This window comes from Hypanus sabinus, chromosome 14 (assembly GCF_030144855.1).
Source record: "Hypanus sabinus isolate sHypSab1 chromosome 14, sHypSab1.hap1, whole genome shotgun sequence".
Classification (NCBI taxonomy): Eukaryota; Metazoa; Chordata; class Chondrichthyes; order Myliobatiformes; family Dasyatidae; genus Hypanus; species Hypanus sabinus.
In genome coordinates, this window is record NC_082719.1 from 4,344,201 (window position 1) to 4,358,222 (window position 14,022).

A 14,022-nucleotide genomic window follows, 5' to 3' on the forward strand; every position below is an offset into this window, starting at 1 on the left:
AACAGTCCAACAAGAGAAGGGTCCATAATGGACGTGTTGTTGGGTAATGAGCCTGGCCAGGTGACTGACTTTTCAGAGGCTGAACAGTTATGGAATGGTGACCACAACTCGTTAACATTCAGAATAGATATGGATAAGGTACTTGTGGGAGAGCTTTAAATTGGAGTATGGCAAATTATGAGGGCATTAGGCAGGAACTAAGAGGAGTTAATTGGGAACATCTTTTCTCTGGCAAGTCCACATCAGACATGTGGAGGGACAATTTCACAGAGTACAGGAAAGGTATTAGAAGGAAGGATGGGGATGGAAAGATAAGAGAAGCATGGGTGACCAGAGAGGTGATGAATTTAGATAAGAAGTAAAAGGAAAAGTATGCAAAGTTTTAGAAGTTAGGATCAAACAAAGTACATGAGTATAAAGAACCCAGAAAAGAACTAAGAAAAGGATTTAGGAAAGCAAAGATGGGCCAGGAAAAGTCCTTGGCAAGTAGGAATGAGGTGAACCCCAAGGCACTCGGTACGTACATCTAGAGCAAGAGGATAATGAGGGAGAAGGTGGGACCACTCAAGGATCAAGGGGAACATTTGACTGGCTGTAGAGAAAGTGAAGAAGGTACTTAATGTGTACTTTGCTTCAGTATTTACCAAGAGAAATGATATAGTGGACCAGGAGATCAGTATTGAATGTATAAATATGTTAGGAGGTTCAGAGGTCAAAGAGGAGGTGGTGTTGGGTCTCCTAATGAGAATTAAGGTGGATGTCCCCAGGCCCCGATGGAATTTACCCCAGGTTATTGAAGGAGGCAAGAGCTGAGATTGCTGGGGCCTTGATCAGTATCTTTGTGTCATCTCAAGCCACAGGCAAGGTCCCAGAGAAGCAGTGTGTAGTTAATGTTGTGCCTCTATTTAAGAAGAAAACAAGGGAAAATCCTGGGAACTATAGACTGTATCAGTTGTGGGGAAATTGCTGGGGAAACTTCTTAGGGACAGGATATATCAGCATTTGGAAACTCATGGCCTAATTAGGGAGATTCAACATGGCTTTGTGCATGGCAGGTCGTGTTTTACCAAATTGATGAAATTTTTGACAGGGTGACAAGAGAGACTGATGAAGGTAGGGCAGTGGATGTTGTCTACATGGATTCGAGTAGGGTGTTTGACAGAGTCCCTCATGAGAGGCTAATCGAGAAGATCAAGATGCATAGGGTCTAAGGCAAATTGGCTGTTTGGATTCAGAGCTGGCTTGTACATAGAAGACAGAAGTAGTGGTTGAATGGACTTTAGAGCTGGAGCTCTGTAATTAGTGGAGTTCTGCAGGGATCTGTACTAAGATGTCTGCTGTTTGTGATGTATATAAGTGGCCAGGATGAAAATGTAGATGATTCAGTTAATAAGTTTACAGATGAAACTTAGACTGGTGGAGTTCTGGGTAGTATAGAAGACTGGCAAAGAATACAACACAATATGGATCAATTGCAGATAATGGCTGAGAAATGGCAGATGGAGTTTAATCAAAATAAATGTGAGTTGTTGAACCTCAGAAGGGCAAATGCAAGCAGACAGTACACTGTTGCTGAGCAATGAGATCTTGGGATCCAAGTTCATAGTTCCATGAAAGTGGCTACACAGGTTGCTAAGGTGCTTAATAAATGCTAGTATTTACTAATCAAGGCATTGAGTCCAAAAGTCAGGTTATGTTGCAACTTTATAAAATATTTTTCGGCCACATCTGGAGTATTGCGTACAAGTCTGGACACCTCACTATAGGAAGGTTGTTGAGGCTTTGCGAGGGTACAGATTTCCAGGATGCTGCCTGGTTTAGAGGGCATGTGCTATCATGAGAGGCTGAATAAACTTGGGTTGTTTTCTGGGGAACGTCGGAGGCTGAGCGGAGATCTGATAGAGATTTACAAGAGGCATAGATAGAGTGGACAGAGAGTACCTGCTTCCTAAGGTTGAAATGTCTAATACTAGAGGGCATGCATTGAGAAGGTGTGAGAGGGGTAGGTTCAAAGGGGATATGAAGGGCAACTTTTTTTTACTCAGAGTGATGAATGCCTGGAATGGTGCTAGAGGCAAATACCTTAGAGGCTTTTAAGAGATGTTTGGATAGGCACATGGATGTAAGGAAGATGGAGAAATATGGACATGGTGTAGGTAGGAGAGATTAGTGTTTGGGTGTTTCTGATTTATTTTTTAGCTGGTTTAGCACTGCATTGTGGGCTGAAGGGCCTATTCCTGTGCTGTGCTGTTCTATGCTTTATGTATGCTCCCTTTCACTAATGTGAGATAATAATTGTCTCTTCCAATCAGATCTGGAAAGTAATGTACAAAATGCCAAACAAATAGGAAGGAAATGCAAACACCAACAAACACAAATTCTCCAGTGTTAAAAACATTTCAGAAAGAAAGTAATCAAATTCCTGGCAGCTGAGAAATGAATTATTATGAAATGTTACAAATTTGCTATTAGAAAAACATGGGAAACTAAATCAGTAGGTTCGATGAATCAATGATAGATTTCTGTGTCAAAATATTTTTTGGGTGTTTTGGAAGTTTCATGCCATTAGTTGAGTTATATTTGAATGCAGACTTTCAAGAGTAGAATGAATCTTAAATCTTAAATTAATCAAAGGCTTTACATGTTTTCTCACTAGTGGCCTCTATGGTCCAGAGAACAGGAATACTTGGTCTTTGATCTGGTGAAGTATGCATGGCTAAAACTGTAATATAAACATATCACAGTGGAAAGGATTGTCTTCATTAGAGCTGGTTCAGTTATTCTTTTCACTACAATATAGACTGAACTTGTTTGGGATTAGGGTTTTGAGTTTCCGTGTATTTAAAGAGTGAAGGCATGACAATTGTATTACATCTGTTGAATTAATTTAGTACTTTTCTTTGCTAAACTTGTAAAATCACAAGATGGATCATTACATGGCAATTCACAACCACAGGAAGGTTTGAGTATATTTTATATATTAACTTTGGGAAATGGCAGATTTCACAGCTATTAAATAAGAAACTATAAACCCTAGAGAGTTAAAAAAAAAAGTGAAAAATGCAGGCGCTGGAAATCTGAACATAAAGGGGAATGCTGGTAATACTCAGAAGATCGAGCAGTGTTTCTGGAGAGAGAGAAGAAACCACATTTCGGGCGAATGATTTTTCATTTGAGCTAGGCCAAACTAGAAAGTGAACTTATTTTAATTTGCAGAGAAGGAGGGTTGAGGTAGAGTGGAGATTAAAGAGTCTGACATACTGGAGGGGCTGGCTGACAGAGACTGGTGAAGGTTTGCTAATTGAAGTTGATGTGTCTGGAGGAAAAGTAAATGGAGAGAGATGAAAAGGACAGAGAAGAGAAAGAGAAAGATTGCTGAGATAGAAACATAGAAAACCTACAGCACAATACAGGCCCTTCAGCCCACAAAGTTGTGCCAAACATGTCCCTACCTCAGAAATTACTAGGCTTACCTACAGCCCTCTATTTTTCTAAACTCCATGTACCTATCTAAAAGCTTCTTAAAATACTCTATCATATCTGCCTCCACCACAGTTGCCGGCAGCCCATTCCACACACTCACCACTCTCTGAGTAAAAAGCTTACCCTGACATCTCCTCTGTGTCTACTCCCCAGCACCTTAAACCTGTGTCCTCCTGTGGCAACCATTTCAACCCTGGGAAAAAGCCTCTGACTAGCCACACAATCAATGCCTTGCATTATCTTGTACACCTCTATCAGGTCACCTCTCATCCTCCGTCACTCCAAGGAGAAAAGGCCAAGTTCACTCAACCTTTTCTCATAAGGCATGCTCCCCAATCCAGGCAACATCCTTGTAGATCTCCTCTGTACTCTTTCTATGCCTTCCACATCCTTCCTGTAGTGAGGCAACCAGAACAGAGCTGAGTACAGTACTCCAAGTGGGGTCTGACCAGGGTCCTATATAGCTGCAACGTTACCTCACGGCTCCTCAATTCAATCTCACGATTGATGAAGGCTAATACACCATATGGGTTCTTAAACACAGAGTCAAACTGCGCAGCTGCTTTGAGCGTCTGATGGACTCGGACCCCAAGATCCCTCTGATCCTCCACACTGCCAAGAGTCTTACCATTAATACTATATTCTGTCACCATATTTGATCTAACAAAATGAAACACTTCACACATCTGGGTTGAACTCCATCTGCCACTTCTCAGCCCAGTTTTGCATCCTATCAATGCACCTGCTGTAACCTCTGCCAGCCCTCCAACACTACTCCACAACTACTCTCCACTCTTGTAACATGCAGCAAATTTACTAACATATCTTCCTCATCCAGGTCATTTATCAAGAGTCATTTGTAGAAATCACAATGTGAAGGTCGAAAGACCTGAGGACTTGTGAGCCGACCTCCTTGCAGAATATAACCCATCTATAACCACTCTTCTGTGGGCAAGCATTTCTGGCAATCCATTCTGATCCACAAAGCAACTCCACTTGGATCCAATGCCTCCCTACTTTATCAATAAACCTTGCATGGGGTACCTTATCAAATGCCTTGCTGAAATCCATATACACCACATCTACTGCTCTTCCTTCATCAGTGTGTTTAGTCACATCCTCAAAAAAACTCAATCAGCTTGTAAGGCACAACCTGCCCTTGACAAAGCCATGTTGACTATTCCTAATCATATTATACCTCTCCAAATAAAACATAATTTCTCAGCACTATTTTCCTGTTCTGTCCCCATGTCTTTCGATTGCCATAATATCCGGAAAATATTAATTTATAGTTTTAATGAACTGAATATCTGAAATACAATGGATTTACAGGGCAAATAATTCAAAATATTCACCAACCTAGACCTCTAAATGAAGAAATTTCTCCTCATTCGGTCTTGTGAATCCATAATAATGATATAGAACTGTTGTTCCATTCTGCGCCTTGTGGCGCATCGTGCAACAATCTTGCCATTTCTTTAGCATTAGTTTTTTTTTAATGAGGCCGAGTTGCTAGCTCGAAGGTCAACCCAGCATGGATGGAAAGTGTGTAAGGAGCCAGCCGGATTCGAACCCGGACCACTCGCCTTGAAGTTGGTGTGGATGCCAGTTCACCAGCAGTTGGCAAATGATGTAAAATAAATACAGTCATCTTTCAAAGAACATAGAATGACATGCTATAGTTTCACCTTCACTCACTGTACTAGAAAATGAAAGGAATATTTCAGATATACATTTTATTTCGTAAATTTTTTGCTGTTAGATAAAAACTGTTTTCATTCATAGATGTTTGAAAGGCATCAATGCAGCCATTTTATTTACCATATTAGCTATCTTAAATATCTTGAAAACTTAAATTAAACCATCCTTAATCTTCTTAGTTCTAGCAAATACAACTTTAATTTCTGTAATCTCTCCTCATAATTACATACGTGGAACCCATCTTATCCCTCTGGTAAACCCAAGTTGTATTTGTATTCTGTGCCTTTGTATCTTCCCAATTCATAGTGCGCAGAACTGGTCCTAGTGCTCCAGGAATATTCTAACCTTTGTACATAACTTCTGTTGTTCTTCAGTCGTTAACATATATAGGCCAATATCCCTTTTAAATTATTGATTATTTTCTGAACTTTCCTATGACATTTTAATAATCGATTAACATGGCCCACTTTGGCATACCTTATCAAATGCCTTGCTGAAATCCATATACACTATATCTCCTGCTCTTTCTAGCTGTACACCATTTAATTCTGCATTTGCTGATACTGATTTCTTTTTGCAGTTTAATGCTTCTCACAACGCAATTTATAATGCAACACATCTTTGCATCATTCACAAAATTAGATGACCAAACAGGAAGGCCATGTTTTTTTAAATGTCATTTGAGAGTAGTTGCAGACCTTTAATTTTTAATTAAGTACTTGAGTATCTGCTCATTACCTTCAACCTTCCTCGTCTGGTGGCACCACGTCCTGCTCTCAGATTGGGTGCAAGGCCTTTACCTGAGCAAGGCGCGGGCTTTTGTTACAGAATGGCTTTGACAGTTGGCAATGTGCTGCCATATGCTCAACAGTTATCAAAAGTGTCACCAAAACTGAAGGGTTGTAAGTGTCTTTGATGTGCTGGGAGCTGGGCTCTGAGTGTGGTCCAAAAGCACACACTACTGGCGATCATATGGTCTGCGACATTCAAAAAGCACCTGGGAACTATTAAAGCACAAGAAGAATATTTTTTAAAAAGAACAATTAAACACATTTAACAAACAGAATTAACACAAATGATTGGATGTCCTGTTCTCCGGGCAGTTGCTTTTCCCCACTCCTTTCAATGGGGATGCTACTCTTGAGACAGTTTTAACCTGGGACAGGCTCAGCAGGTAGATTTCTCAGCCTTCAGCTTGGGAAAACAGCAGATGTCTGTACTGCCCGTGAAGTCCATGGAGAGACAGGTAGCAGGGCATGGCTGGACAGCTTACATCAGTACATCCAAAAGGTCTGCCTTATCCCACCAATTCATGAAGTTCTCAGCTCTGGATACTCCTAAGTATTTTCACAATCCACAATGAATAAGTCGAGAGTGTAATGGAAAATTCTCCATTTGCCTGGATATGCTGTTCCAACAATACACATTATCAGGACATTTGGTTGCACCTTATCTACTGCACTGAACTTTCACTTCCTCTGCTACAATTTGCATATGTCTGCATTGTGTGCCTTCTACTAAATGCACCACACTTACTTTGGCAACTGTTTATCACCTCAAAATCCTACAACACCAACAGAAGGACAAAGTCAGAAAGTACTGAAGAATGTACCACTGCAGCTTCCCCGCCAAGTTAAAACACCTTTCTTATCAGTAGATACTGTATATCACTATACTCTATTGTGTCTACAATCCTGAACCTCATTACCTAACAGCATTAAGAAGTACCTTTGCCAAAGACTTTTTACCTTACAAGTCTTTGCTGACTACATTGTCCATCTAGCTAGTACTTGCATTTGGCCTATATCTATTCAGACCCCTCCTCTCCATGTGCATATTCAAGTTCTTTGTAAATGATGCTATTGTATCTGCCTCAACTACTGCCATGGCAGTTCATTCCATTTACTCTTTGTGATGAAGTTGCCCTTCAGGTCCCTTTCAAACCTTTCCCCTGTCAGCCAAAATCTAGGCTCCCCTAGATTCCCTTATTCTAAGGAAAAAGGCTGTTACCATCCAACTTATCCAAGCCGCTGTTCATTTTAAACATTTCTATGAGGTTGCCTCTCATTCTGTAATACTCCAGGGAATAATGTCCAACCAGAGACTGCAGTAGTTCAGAAATCATCTTCACCTTTATAAGGGCATTGGGGATGGGTATTAGTGCTTCTTCTGCTAGTACTGCCTACATCCTGATTAAAGAAAGTACTGTGCACAGGCCATTACGGGTTAGAGTTAATAGAAATGCAGATTTTTTAATATGTCAGGTCCATGGTTTACTAGAGGGTAAATGTTACTGTGGCTCTTGTTATTTTACAACAGCTTTGTGCAGCAATAACAAATTCCTCTTTTGACAACTTTAGTTAAGGCATTGATCTCTCTAAAATATGCTATTTAAAACCTTCAATAAAACAATGACAAGGAAAGTTAATCGGGGCTTGTTTCAAGGGAAGGCACAGATCACACAGGGATTATCTGAAGAAATTGTACAAGAGATTATAGATGCATGCATACATTGGCCTCACAGCATTGAGGATACAAAAGTTTGTCCTTTCAGGACTTTTAAAATTTATGTTACTGTATATAACTAGATGAATTAGATTTATAGTAATTATCAAAAACATTCAGTTTTTTTCAACATTCATTACATTCTATTGACAAAGTAGGGCTTATTTATTCAATGTTTTGCTTAGATAATTTTAGAAATGTACCAAGAGAGTGTTTGCTGCAAATTGTCAAGTTGGAGAAACTTGAAATAAAGTGATACTGCAGACTGTAACATCAAAACAGTGAGCTGTTGGTCTCCTCACTCATTATGGCAGGAGAGAGAGAGCCTGTCGAATGTTGAAATGTTGGGATTTTTTTAATGGACCCTTGATCAGGGCCTCTTTGGGGGCTTTGATATTGCATGCATGGTGGGTGGTGGGGTGTCTGATACTTTTGCTGAGGCAGGTGGGGGTTTAGGGGGAAGGGGAATAGTTGATGCTGCTTGTGTGCGGGGGGGCTTTGGGGTTCTAATGTTTTTCTATCATTCATTCTTTGGGGGTTTCTGTTTCATGGATGTCTGCGAAGAGTAAGAATTTCAAGTTGGGCATTGTAGGCATTCTCTGATATTACATGGAACATTTACTACTGAATAATAAATTTGCTATAGTCTAGGCCAACTGGAATTATCTATTCTTCACTTTCTTTTCTATTTTACTTTGGTTTAGCAGGTTCTGTCACTTTTACATTCTTCTTTTGTTTTATCAGGAACCTGCAATCAGCACAGCAGGAAACTTAAATCACAGGAACAACCCAGCCAAACAAAAAACACATCATAAGCGAATGGCAGCAAAACAAAATATGTGTAATAAAGTAGACAATGTTAACCTGCTTACACAACAGAGGTAGTAACATCAATCATTGTTTTTTAAGCTTTCAAAAGGGAAAAAAAATATTCTAGGCTAAGTGGAGCTGAGAAGTTGGGTAAGGGGAAATAGGGAAGAGTTCCAGTAATGAATATCATTAAAAGTCTGAACGCCCTTAATTTGTTTATATAAACATAACAAGCATTTTAAACACTGCACAGTTCAGATTTCCAAGCAGGTTACTATTTCCTAACTATTCCTAAAGGGAATAAAACTAAATGTTCTATGTCATCCATTGGGATTATAAATAATCTTCAGCCAATGCAGTATAGAGTACAGAAGAACATTTAGCCAGCCCAGTTCAGCCTGAAAGTGCAGATACTCTCATACAGCCATATCAAAGTTATTAAGAACTAATTCAAGCATCAAAAGCAACAATCAAAGCTGCACAGTCACGCACATTTCCTGCAAATTATGAAGATGTTTTTAAAAGTATTTGCCCTCATTTATCAAAGTAAGAGAAAAAGAACAAAGCGCTATTTTTTGCTGTATTTCAGCTTAATTTTTGAACATTATTTAAGGATGTTGAATGCAATCAAACAACTATAACTCATATGTATGCTTAGTTTCACTCTGCTTCACAAAGGCATTGAGAAATGTTATCAGGGTTGTAGAGCTATACAGAATGGAAGCAGGTGCTCCAGGCCAACTTGTCCATGCTAACCAATCTTTAAAGGACTTTAACAGCCACCTGAGGGACCAGAATTAAAATTAACAATTTCTTTATCATCAGCAATTGTAGTGGAAAAAAGCTTGAATCCCAGTTTTTAACTTTAGTCTTGAAAGTTCTAGCTGTGATTTCCGACGATGTCAACATCCTCTTTTTCCCATAAAGCAGAATTAATTTTACTCCATCTTTCCTTTGAACATTTTGAAAACTTTTTTCAGATTGCCATCTAACCTTCTAATTTTCAGGAAAAATAACTCAGTTTGTGTAATCTTGCATCATAATTGAGCTGTTTGGAGTTCAGATAACATTCTGGTAAGTCTAAATTATTTTCCCTCTGCAGACAAGACATCCCTTTTAAGGTGTGATGCCAAGAATTGCTCAAAGCATTCCTGATGTGGTCTCAAGTCTCTGTTTATTTGCAACTTATTTCCAACCAATGTTACCCCTGATAATCTGGGATGAATGGGCATTTCATGAAGTTCCTTGATTTTTTTTGCCTATACACATTAATGATCTAACTCTTCCAACCATCTCAGCCTCGGCTTTTTTCCCTCATTGAGAAAGTACTCGATTCTTTTTGGTCTCAGGCTTACCTTTACCTACATTGAAATCTGTTGACTACTTTATTCAGTTCATTAACATTTCTCTATTGCCACCTTGCTCATTGTCATTGGAGAAGCTGCTCTCTAGGCTTTTCATCCTAGCCATCTCATTCATTAATAAATATGTTAGTAGAATGGCCTCTAAAACATCCCTGTGGTTAGTGACAAGGTGCCATTTCAGCATTTGTCAAACAAGGCCTTTATCCCTTCCTCCCTCCCTATTGTTTGGTCAGTTCCAGGATAGATTCCCCTCAGTTCCTTCAGCTTTATTCTTTGTTCACAACCTCCTATGATGTTTTTATCAAGTGGCTTTCAGTAGGTATAAATAGCAACTGTAGGCATTGATTGCTTACTGCTTTGATTGCCTTTTTGGGTTCTTCAGTTGTTATAAGTGACTCTCCGATCAACTATTAATTATAGACTCTGGTAATTTCCAGACAGAAGATGCTAGATGAACTAATGTACAGTTAGTTCCTGGATTTTCCTCCTTTTCATTTCTTAAATGGTGGGGCTTTATGTGTAATTTTCCAACTTAAAGGAATAGCTTCTGAATCAAAAGGATTTTGATTGATTATTGTTGGGTCATCTGCAGTATTTCCATCTACCATATTTCCAAAGTACTGCCTTTGATCCGGGAGACAGAGATCTGTCTCCTTTCAATGGCGTTATTTTCTTTATTGCTGCTAATTTGCTTACAATAATGGAGTCATTCAGTACGGTAAACAAGGACTTCCCATTTTGTTCTTTCCTGCATACCCATTAACTTCCTCACTAGTAGCAATTTAAAGCAGTCCATTAACTTACCAACATGGAGGAAACTTTAGTGGTGATTGGTAGAAAGCATAAAAACCAGTGCAGACCCCAGGTTTTTGGAGCAATGAGGAAGAAATTCTAACCACACCAGTGTGCCTGTAATTATGCAGTGCTTTTGGCCTTGATTCAAGTGTAGATCCTTTGGAGAGTCAGGATTTTAACTTTTATCTATCATGGAAAATGAGTACGTAGTGTACTATTCATTATATTATCACTGATGGCTTTGGAAAAAGACACTTTACAAGCATCCCAATTGTCCTGATGTACTTAAAAGCCATGCTCTTTTCTTGTAGCTGCCATCAGATAGAAGCTGCAAGAGCCTCAGGACCTGCACCACCAGGTTCAAGAACAGTTACTACCCTTCAACCATCAGGCTCTTGAATAAAACACGATAACTACGCTCACTTGCTCATTCATTGAGTTGTTTTCACAACTAATGATCTTATTTTATGGTCTCTTTATCTTGTTATCACATTGTCTAGTTATTTATTGTTATTTATTTATATTTTCATTTGCACAGCTTGTTGTCTTCTGCACTCTGGTTGATCTTTCCTTGAGCCTGTTTCAGGAAGATGAATCTTAGGGATATACATGATGACACATATGTACTTTGATAATACATTTACTTTGAACTTTGAAATGTTTACTATGATACCTTCCTTCCATCTTTCCTTATATACTCAGTTTTCTCAGAGCAACTTGTTGTATTGATTTTCCACATACAGGAGTCCAAAAGTACAGCAGTCTCCAGGCGCTCAACTCTTGCAACAGAGAACCTGCTGACTGAGATCCAGTGGACCTATTGAAATCAATGGCAGGAAAAGGTTGTCCACAGAATGAAATGCAGAAGTTATTTTTTATACGAGATAGCTTAGGTTTAGATTGATTTAGATTAATTGTTTTTAACAGTGTGCAAAAATTAGTAGATGTTTTGATTTTAATTGCTTTAATAATGCTTTAATTTCTCTGCAGAATATTTCTGGATGTTTCTCACAGTCAGGCAATTGCAAATATTCATTTTAAATGGTAGCTTTTTGGAAGCCAGTGTAGCAGGAAACTACCAAAGCCATCACAGAGGCTCAACTTGATAATTAATTTTGGAAGCCTCAGCTACACTCTGCTGGGAACATTCAGTGAAAAAGAAGTTCATTTCAGGCAGCTGACCAAAGATCTCAGTTGCCAGTGGAAAATCCCTTAGACTCATTTCTCTACACATTGCTTTTCTAATTATCTACTCCGCAATCTGTCTTTTCTCATTTTTATATGTTTTAAGACCATATATTATAGGATCAGAATTAGGCCCATCGACTCTGCTCTGCTAATCCAATTCTCCTTGTAATTTCTCACATCCTGACTAATCAAGAATCTATAAACCTCTGCACTAAGTACACCCAGTGACCTGGCCTCTACAACCACCTGTGGTAACAAGTTCCACAGATTCACCACACTCTGGCTAAAGGAATACTTCTCAACCTCTGCTCTAAATAGACATCTTTCTATCCTGAGGTTGTTCCCTCTGGTCCTAGACTCCCCCACTATAGGAAACATCCTTTCCACATCCACTCTATCTGTGCCCTCTGGTCCTAGACTCCCCCACTATAGGAAACATCCTTTCCACATCCACTCTATCTGTGCCCTCTGGTCCTAGACTCCCCCACTATAGGAAACATCCTCTCCACATCCACTCTATCTGTGCCCTCTGGTCCTAGACTCCCCCACTATAGGAAACATCCTCTCCACATCCACTCTATCTGTGTCCTCTGGTCCTAGACTCCCCCACTATAGGAAACATTCTATCTAGGCCTTTCAACTTCCAATGGGTTTCAAAGAGATCTCCTTTCATTCTTCTAAATTCCAGCAAATACAGACCCAGATCCATCAAACGCTCCTGATATGATAAGCCTTTTATTGCCAGAATCATTTTCATGAAGCTCATTTGATTCTCTCCAATGTCAGCACACCCTTTCTTAAATAAGGGGCCTAAAACACTTCACAATACTCCAAGTGAGGCCTCATCAATTTCTTATAAAGCCTTAGCATTATATCCTTGGTTTTATATTCTAGTCCTCTTGAAATGAATGCTAATATTGCATTTGCCTTCCTAACCACTGACTCAACCTGAAAGTTAACCTTTAGAGAATCCTCAATAAGGACTCCCAAGTCCCTTTGCACCTCAGAGTTTTGAATTTTATTTTACTTCTTCTACCAAAGTGCATGACCATGCACTTCCTGACACTGTATTCCATCTGCAACTTTTTTGCCCATTCTTCTATTTTGTCTATGTCCTTCTGCAACCTCACTACGTCCACAACACTACCTACACCTCCACCTATCTTTGTATTATCCACAACTTGGTCACAAAGCCATCAATTCTGTCATCAAAATCACAGAATTGATGTGACATAGAACGCAAAGAGAAGCAATCCCAACACCAACCCCTGTGTAACACCACAAGTCACTGGCAACCAACCAGAAATTGCTCCCTTAATTGCTACCCATCAGCCAATGCTTCATCCATGCTAGTATCTTTCCTGTAATTCCATGGGCTTTTATTTTGCTAAGCAGCTCCATATGCAGCACTTGGTCAAAGGCCTTCTGAAGATCCAGTTACACAGCATCCATCAATTCTCCTTGTCTATCCTGCTTGTTATTTCCTCAAAGAATTCTTACAGATTTGTCAGGCAAGATTTTCCCTTAAAGGAAGCACGCTGACCTTGGCCTGTCTTACCACGTGCCTCTAAGAATCCTGAAACCTCATGCTTAGCAACCACTGAGATTCGGCTAACAACCTATAATTTCCCTTTTTCTGCCCCATTCCCTTCTTGAAGAGTGGAGGGATATTTGCAATTTTTCAGTCCTCTGTAACTATGCCAGAATCCAGTGATTCTTGAAAGATCATTACTAATGCCCCCACAATCTCTTCGGCTACTTCTCTCAAACACTGGGGTACAGTCCATCTGGTCCAGGTGACCTATCTAACTTCACACCTTTCAGTTTCCCAAGTATCTTCTCCCAGGTAATAGCAACTGCACTCACTTCTTTCCCTGACACTCTCGAACTTTGAATGTATTGCAAGAGCCTTCAACAGTGAAGACTGATGCAAAATATTGATTCAGTTCACCAGGCATTTCCTTGCCCCATTACTACCTCTCCAGTGTAATTTTCCAGTGGTCTATTATCTACTCTCACCTCTCTTTTACTCTTTCAGTGTATGAAGAAAACCTTTGGTATCCTCTTTCATATTATTGCCTTGCTTACCTGCATATTTCATCATTTCCCTACTCATGGCTTTTTAGGTGCCTTCTATTGGTTTTTAAAAACTTTCTAAACCTCCAAATTTCTTTAG